The 8622-nt window shown below is 41.3% G+C and overlaps 1 long non-coding RNA gene across 1 annotated transcript; it reads right to left on the bottom strand.

The window, feature by feature from the left end:
- Window positions 1-2555: 2555 nt before the first annotated feature.
- LOC133722238 (uncharacterized) lies at window positions 2556-4098 on the bottom strand. The gene is made up of 3 exons (XR_009852574.1): window positions 3837-4098; window positions 3397-3606; window positions 2556-3115 (listed from the first exon to the last, which is right to left on the bottom strand). It is a non-coding gene; the product is annotated as an uncharacterized LOC133722238 (long non-coding RNA).
- Window positions 4099-8622: the final 4524 nt, after the last annotated feature.

Genomic DNA, 8622 nt, shown 5'->3' with positions numbered 1-8622 from the left:
GCTGGCCTGGCCCGTTCATAGCAGGCTTGAACCGGGTCGGGCTAAACCTTACTACATTTTCAAATAATAACAGGCTGGGCCGGGCTGGAATTTATTGTAAATCGCAAGATCCAAGCCCATACATATAAAGCGGGCCTTGCGGGCTTTTTTGGGCCGGGCTGGGTAGCCCTCATTTTTTTTCCGGCTGGGCCGAGCCGGGCTTTATTTACAAAGAAATCTTTAAAGATACTATTACAAAATTCACCATTATTAGAATCATGAGTTGAAGAAAGACATGCTTTAGCCATTCTCAAAAATTACTGTGCAGCCACATATACATATCTTCTTTCTGATAGGACTTGATATGAATTAAACATGTATGGAAGCTATATTCTATATAGACAACATATTTATTTCAAGGGAATTCAAGCAAAAGAACTTCCAGTTCCAATCTGCAAAAGAACTTGGCTTGTCGTTGCCTCACTATATATGGTCTGCATGATTATATGAGATGCCTACTATTTTTTTTGTATGCATACACTGCCTTGATGGGTCTCAAAAGTCTGCAGCTCCAGGACTACAATAAAAAACTCATGAATTGGAGTTTTCTTATTTGGGCATTCATGTTGGACTATGAGATATATGGAGGCACAAGACTTAATGTTCTATTTTCTATTGCTGGGAAGTATAGTAAATGCCTCTTCAAATAATTCAATATGCTTGAAACTTATTTTGAGCTGTAAATTAGCACTATTTAATTGGGTTGTGTGTGTGATATATAAAATCTCGCTAGGCCCTACCCGTAAACCCGTAAACTTATTTTGAGCTGTAAACTTATATATATATATGGGTAGTGAAATTTGCACCCCACTTTTTACAAACTACACCCCCTCTTTATATTTTAATAATTTCTTTTGTTCTCCTTAAATTTCTTTCCCACATTACCCTTAGAATCAATAACTTCTGACTCCTTCCCTCTCTCTCCTCATCATCTTCTCGTTTCTCTTGTAAGACAATCATCTATTTCATTTGGCTTCTATGATTTTTGTTGCCTGATCTGAGAATTCCATCATTACGTCATTGTCCTTTTATTGTCAATCTTTCTTAAATCTGATTTGTCTCCTGATGTACAACTTTTCTTTCCTCTGCTCTCAAATTCTCAATTTGTTTCTCAATGAAATGGATTTGCTGTTGGTTTGACTGTGATTGAAACTCATATCAAATGCAACAACCCAGAAAGCAAAAGATTTTTTTTTTGAAAATTAAAGTCTCAAATGTGGGTACAAATCTGGGCATGAATCTACATTTCTGTAACCAACTAATTTTGATTTTGAAGAATATAGGCTGGTATGATTTCATTTCCTACTTCTAATACATTGGGTAATCATAAGAAAGAGAACTCGTTGTTCTTGTCTTCTGATGGTGCTACAACTACTGTAAATTCTTGCCCTTCCTTCTATAATCAGCCCAAGTATTATAAGCTTATCATTATATAGCAACCAAAAACGTTAAAATTATACACCAACCAAAACGGTATTGCTCTAAAAGTCATGTTATGTTGTTCCTCATCAGAAACTTTGATTGAAACCAGTTAAAAGCAAACCCAGAACTTGATATGTAACTCATGAGAAACATTCTAAATGTCCAATCTTGTACCCAATATTTGTATCTGCTTCCATCTACTAGTACTACTACTTCTTCCTCCTGATTCGGAACCATAATAATCCCTCTTCTCCGAAACAATCTGATCCTCCTCATCATCGTGCTCATCCAATTCGAAAGGATCGTACAAATCCTCCTCCGATTGGGCCCTCTCAAGACCCCACCTTTGAATCTCATACGCCTCATATCTCCTCCCACTCTTCAACAGCTCCTCATACGCGCTTTCGTCGTAGCAACCCGAACCCGAATCCTGGAACTCCACTTCGCGAAACGTCGTCGTTTCGTGATTGCTCGAGCGACGACCATAACCGTCATCAACTCGACGATCCCGTTGTTCTTCGTACTCCGATCTAAACCTAGCGCCGCCGCCGCCGTCCGGATCGCTCCTATAGGGTTTATGCAATTCGCGGTCGTAATCGCGCGACGAATAGTTCCTGGACCGGTCCCGGTAATCCGAACCGGACTCGAGGTAGAGGCGATGACGTGGCCGGTCAGAATCGAGAGGTGGCGGGCGGTGAGTGGTGCGAGGGGAGAAGGTTCTGGAATGATCGGAATCGATGGGGTGGGGGGAGAAGGTGGTCCTTTGGGGATGTGGTGGCGGCGGAGGAGGGGGTAGGGTTTTGAAGGAGGAGGGGGATTGTGGGCGGAGCTGTGGGGGACATTTTCAGTTCTGATCGATCGAGTTGCAGAGAGCTGAGAAGTGAGAACAAGAGAAATAAAGAAACTGAACAGGGGTAATTTTGGAAGAGAGAAAAACAACAGTAAACCAAAACTATTAAAATATGAAGAGGGGGTGTAGTTTGTAAAAAGTAGGGTGCAAATTTCACTCCCCACACACACACACACACACACACATATATATATATATATATATATAAGTTTACAGGCTTTTACGGGTAGGGCCTAGCATAAGTTTAGGTTTCATGTGCTGCTAGCATGTTTCTTATCAATATATATCATTCATCGTTCCTCTCACAATTCTTATATATCTCTGCACTGATGATGAATTCCAACAAAACCATTCGGTTTACTTAGTTACACCTGATATTATATAATAGTTCTGTAGCTCTGAACACCAAAGGAGACTGAAACTGTAATGACTTATTCCATGTTCTGCAACTGATCAACACATATAAGACCTTCTTTTTTCTTTTTCTTTTTTCAATTTGAGGTTTGACCTAAGCATTAAAATTGATAATGTGATGGTCCAACAAGAAGAATTAACAACCGGTTTTTAAAACGGATAAGCAAAACTTATAGACCATCACAATCAGTTGTTTGAAGAAACTGGGGCCAAACGACTTGTAACAACATACCGTAATTCCTCCCAAATGGACAAAGATATAAGTTGACGCTGAACATAATCTGAAACATTATTTCCATCCTTCTTAAATATTTCAGCAGACACCTCAAGGGCATCTCTGATAGTCATCCAATCATTTCTGGACGTTGCACGACTGATAGCTGTTTTCAGCTGAACTTAAACATAAGTTAGTGTCCAGATAAGAAATAACAGATTAACAAAAATTACAGTTTATACTCAAAACTGTGTGTAGGACGAAACTGTTATCTAGTTTAAAATGGGAACAGGACATGTTTTTTCCTGAACTACAAAGTATTAACACTAGTAAAAAGAAATGATAAAATCGGTGAAGAACAATTGAAAACATAACTATGGCTTTTAATGTTGCAAAATCTCAAACTGTTATTATTCCTAAATCAGATCTCCTTTGAATATTGAGTTTGAATTTGTACCAGTTCCTTCACAGCGATAAATTGTTCTTCAGTCAACTGACAGTGCCATCCCTGAGAGCATACAAAACCACAATTGAAATTTCATAGCACAGTAAAAAATGAGGTTGTGGGATTCACCATAGTGCTTTGGAATTACGAGCTGGGCGATTTTCTTGAGCGAGGAGCTGGGTAGGCGCTGAAGCAGAGGAACGCAGCCCAGAAACTCAATCACTGCAAAATGCAAATGAAACTCATCAAGCTCGAAACTTTAGCGCAGAATTCGATGAATTTAGGGTTTGGAATTTTGGCAAAACTTTAGCCCACGAAGTTTGAATCTTTTGGCAAAACTCACTAAGAGTGAGTAGCAACTAAGCAAGCCATGAAATCCAAATTGACACACTAACAATGAAGGGAAGGTTTCCGACGAAGAGATCCAGGTCGGTTAAGAAACAGAGCAGTACCTCGACGAAGAGATCCAGAGGCTTCATGGACGGAGTTCTTAGGAAGCGTCTCAGCTTACGTTTGAGAGGATTTGACGGCGGCGGCCTTGGCGGCAACAGACTCTTCAACTTAGCCGCCGGCGAAGGCTTTGAATCCAAGGCCTTATAGTTAGATCTGAAGGCGGAGGCGCTTTTCTCCTTGGAGGCTGCATAGACTTCATCTTTGTCAATTCCAGAGAGAGACTGAGAGGGTTTTAGAGAGAGAAAGTGTGTGTGTGTGTGTGTGTGTGAGACAGAGAGAGAGAGAGCTTGCCAGCGGAGGCATGGCGCCGGAGAGATAGTAACGGGAGTGAGCGGAGGAGAGGGAGGTTGTCACGCCCCGAATTTTGAATAATAAATTCAAATCCGGAACCTGAATAATTACAATTACAAAAAACCAAATCTCGAAACTTCGAGTTCATTATTACAATTCACTCTCACAATATATTATAAAGCTCAAATGAGCATAACACACCTCACAACTTACAATTGTTGTAAAACTCTAACAATTGCTCTAACCGCACGATCACCGTCCTGGTTCTCCTGTCCTGTAGGATTACCCGCTACACAATTTGAATAGTGTACCGGGAGTTGCAACAACACAAAACCCGGTAAGCTTTTTACAGCCAGTATGAGTAAACAAGAAAGAACTGTTGATTTATTAGATTTCAAGACTACCACAAACCCACGTTACTTTCTCACTCTCATATATATATATAGACACTTATGAGTTACTCTCAATTTAGCTCATAAGATCACTCACTCTCATATATATATGTAGACACTTATGAGTTACTCTCAATTTAGCTCATAAGATCCCTCACTCTCATATATATATATAGACACTTATGAGTTACTCTCAAATTCGCTCATAAGATTTCCCAACATTTGGTAGACAGACTCATATATATATATAGACCCTTATGAGTTACTCTCAATTTCCCTCATAAGGTTACCATATATATATTGACACTTATGAGTTACTCTCAATTTCACTCATAAGGTCACTCCACATTTGGCAGACAGACTAGAGCTCTAACTGAACGTAACCACTCGTCCGGCCACAGACGTGATTACGATTTAATACTATTAATAACCACCAGCCCGGTACGAGAGCGTGATTCACTAATAGATGCCATGGTCACCTCGTGACCTAGTGATCTCCACAGATCACAACAATTTATTGTTCCTCAACAATAAAACTCAACACCTCTCACAATATATTGTGTCTCAACAATAAACTCAATACCTCTCACAATATATTGTTTCTCAACAATAAACTCAACACAACTCCAACAATACATATTATTTCACGTAATAATATATATACAGACATTCACACAGGAATGTCTAATACACCAACAATAGTTCATATGATTGCAAAATAAAGCAATTAAATATATTGGGTTCGTAATATGAACCACGTGAGGTTTACTCACCTCTAATCCAGCTGCGTCTTCTTAACAGCTCCATTAACAATCTCACGAATCGTCCGCCAAATAAATCCATCGATCACCTAATCCAATAATGATCTTAACTTAGCCAACAACTCAAAAGCACACATATACGGAAATCCAACGGTCGGATTCTAATTTAATGATGATCCAACGGTCAGATCGAATTTATACGATGATCCAACGGTCGGATCCTCACGGATCGCCCTTAGGATCATCCTCCAAAATTATCATTAAAGACTCAGATCTTCTTGAATCACTCTAACAAACATCTCCATAAAATTATATGAAAATCCGACGGTCAGATTCTCACGAATCGCCTTCCGAATCACTATTTCTCAATTATACGAAGATCCAACGGTCGGATCTTCGCCCGTGACCTCACAAAGTCACCGGGACAGTCATACGATCAACATATCCAAAATTGAAGCAAAACCGATGGTCAGATCTTCACAGATCGTAAACCGAAGATAAACGTAAAAACGTTAAATAGTAACGTCAAAACGAAAATCCACTATTTATCAACTTTTTTTAACATGACCATGTTATATATCAAAACGCTCGTATGGATGCATAGATCATCGCCTAGATAATGAAAACTCGAAATATGGTCTGATGCGCCGCCACAAGCGGTGGTCAGTGGGCGGTCAACGCGGCGGTCAACGCCGGTCAACCACCTCAGATGGCAAAGTGACCAACTACAAACTGGTTCAAAATGAAAGGGTGGTCGACTTTCATACCTGGAGCTAAGCCTGGTTCGGCCTAGATCGTCCTAAATCAAGCGTTGAAGTTGGATTAATCTCGTGCGTCTGATCAGATTCCAGATTGAATCAGGGACGTCGAAATCTTCAACTCGTGATCTTTCACTCCACACTCCAAATCGTCAAGCAAGGCCTATATGGGGATGATCAGGGGGAGGAGGAGATCACGAAAATGGGGAGGATCGGCCCGTGCAACGCCGGCACGGCCAAGATCCGGTCGGGTCGAATGCTAGGCTCTGGGGGGCTTCGATCCACGTCTGGGGGCAGCGGCGGTGCAAGAGGAGGCCACCAGGCGGCTGGTCGTGGCACGGCGAGTCCGGAGAGGGCCGGGTCGTGGCCGGAGGACGCCGGAGGAGGGAGATGGGTCCGGGTCGGGTCAGTCGGGTCGGCTGCGTAGGGAGGAGAGAGAACGGAGGAAACCGGGGGCCAAAATGCAAAATTTGCATTTTTTCGTCCTTAATGAATAAATCTGATATTTTTCCTATTTATAGAAAATTCCCAATTTTCAAATATTCATAACTTAATCATACGAACTCCGAATATTGCGTTCCACATGTCCACGAACTCGTATCGACGAGCTCTACAACTTTCATGAAGGGAGTTTTCCCAAATTTTGAACGTATAAAAAGTCAACTTTGTTGACCCCCTAAAAACGTTCGTTTTCGAAAATAAAATCGTTCGAACTAATTCCACAACTTCTCCAAGCTTCGTACTCGCTCCTACTATCGTGAAATCATTTCTAAAAATCCACGGAATTTAATTTGGATTTTCCGGGGTATTACAGTCTACCCTCCTTAAAGAAATTTCGTCCCGAAATTTGAGCGTAAGTCAATTCCTCTCGATTAAGGTTGACCTAACCATCGAATATCCATCTTTCCCAAAGCTGTAGTAATCTACAAAGCCTCAACCCTTGTATAAAAATACATTCCTATGGCCACTAAATCCTTTCATCACAAACGTAAACGCACAACACAATTGTTCAACATCAATCCACATCAATTACACAAAATCATCACATGGATCATCTCATAGATCCTCACATAGATCTTCACATAGATCATCACATAGATCTTCACATAGATCATCACTCTGTACTGGCATACAAGCACAGTAAACACTCTCACAAAGTGTTTCGCTACTCAATTAGCATCACGGTAAATCTCCATAGTAAAACTTAAGATGCATCACTCAAAACAAATCATCCCCAAAAGCACGCCAATAAATTATGTCATCCAATGATGATGACTTGGGCTTGCTCAATCCTTGGGTTAAGCACTAGGGCTGGCCAATTGGGCCGAAGAAACCGAACCATCCAAATTTCGAACCGGCCCAAACCACTTTGGGTTTAACATTTGGGCCTACTATTCGGGCCGAACAATTGGGCTTACTATTTGGGCCTACCAATCGGCCCACCAACTTCCAGCTCGGCTACGGTATGAAATTGTACATACCGTATATACGTATACATACCGTACAGATCGTGTATACGTATGCATACCGTACAACTGTATATACGTATGCATAATGTACAGACCGTATATACGTATGTATACCGTACATACCGTATATACGTCCGTATATCAAGCATATACGAGACCCAAAAATATTTGTAAGAGGTAGGGTTCGAACTCCCGACCTCAAACACGAAGGTTTTGCTCCCAACCACTGAAGCAAGAGCTGCCTTCATTAATATATGCTCACGTGTTATATTTATTATGTCATAAGCGACATAAATAAAATAACGGGGGAGGCAAGGTTCGAAACCTCAACCTGCCGCACGAAACCTTTGTCCCCCAACCACTGGAGCACAAGCTGTGCTTAATATAATGTGTACAAATTTTATACTTATTATGTCATAAACGAACATAATAAAAATAAACAAGAGGCGAGGTTCGAACCTCAGACCTCTTGTACACGAACTGTACACTCAACCACTCGAGCACGGCTGCTCACGTTATTATCCATACCAATCCTTTTATTTAAACCAACTGTTTCAACTGTTTCAACAATTCGGCCCAAAACATCCAAGACTGTTGCAGAAACCCAGCCCAACGTATCCAAAACTGTTACAGAAATCCGGCCCAACTCATCCAAAACTGTTTCAGAAACTCGGCCCATCATGTCCAAAACTGTTTCTGAAACTCGGCCCATCAGGCCTCCACCCACAGCTACAGTGATGCCTTGATCCGAGACAGGCCCAAGTACGGCCCACTTGTGTCACGGCTTATCCCTTCCGTGATTTACGGCAGTCAAATCTGCTTTCGGCTAAAGCTGTCTGCCACAGCATCTCGAGGTTCGGCCTGTCCCCTTACACGCTCTCCACGCGCCAACAACTTTTCCGGGTTTTCGGATGACTTTAATCCAACGCGTGGATTCAAATTCTGAGATCGTTCATCCAACGGTGGAGATCTGCTCACCTTGTTCTATAAATAGGTGCATTCTGGGGAAAAACTGTTCACTCCAAAAGAAAAGAAATTTTCTTCCGAGCTCAAGCCTTTCTCTCTCAACTCTTCAGCCTTTCTCTTCTCAAATCCTTTCTTCATCAATTTCAAT

Source organism: Rosa rugosa, chromosome 7 (genome assembly GCF_958449725.1).
Source record: "Rosa rugosa chromosome 7, drRosRugo1.1, whole genome shotgun sequence".
Lineage (NCBI taxonomy): Eukaryota > Viridiplantae > Streptophyta > Magnoliopsida > Rosales > Rosaceae > Rosa > Rosa rugosa.
The sequence above is the reverse complement of the archived record's forward strand: the minus strand, read 5'-3'. Positions and strand labels throughout refer to the sequence as shown.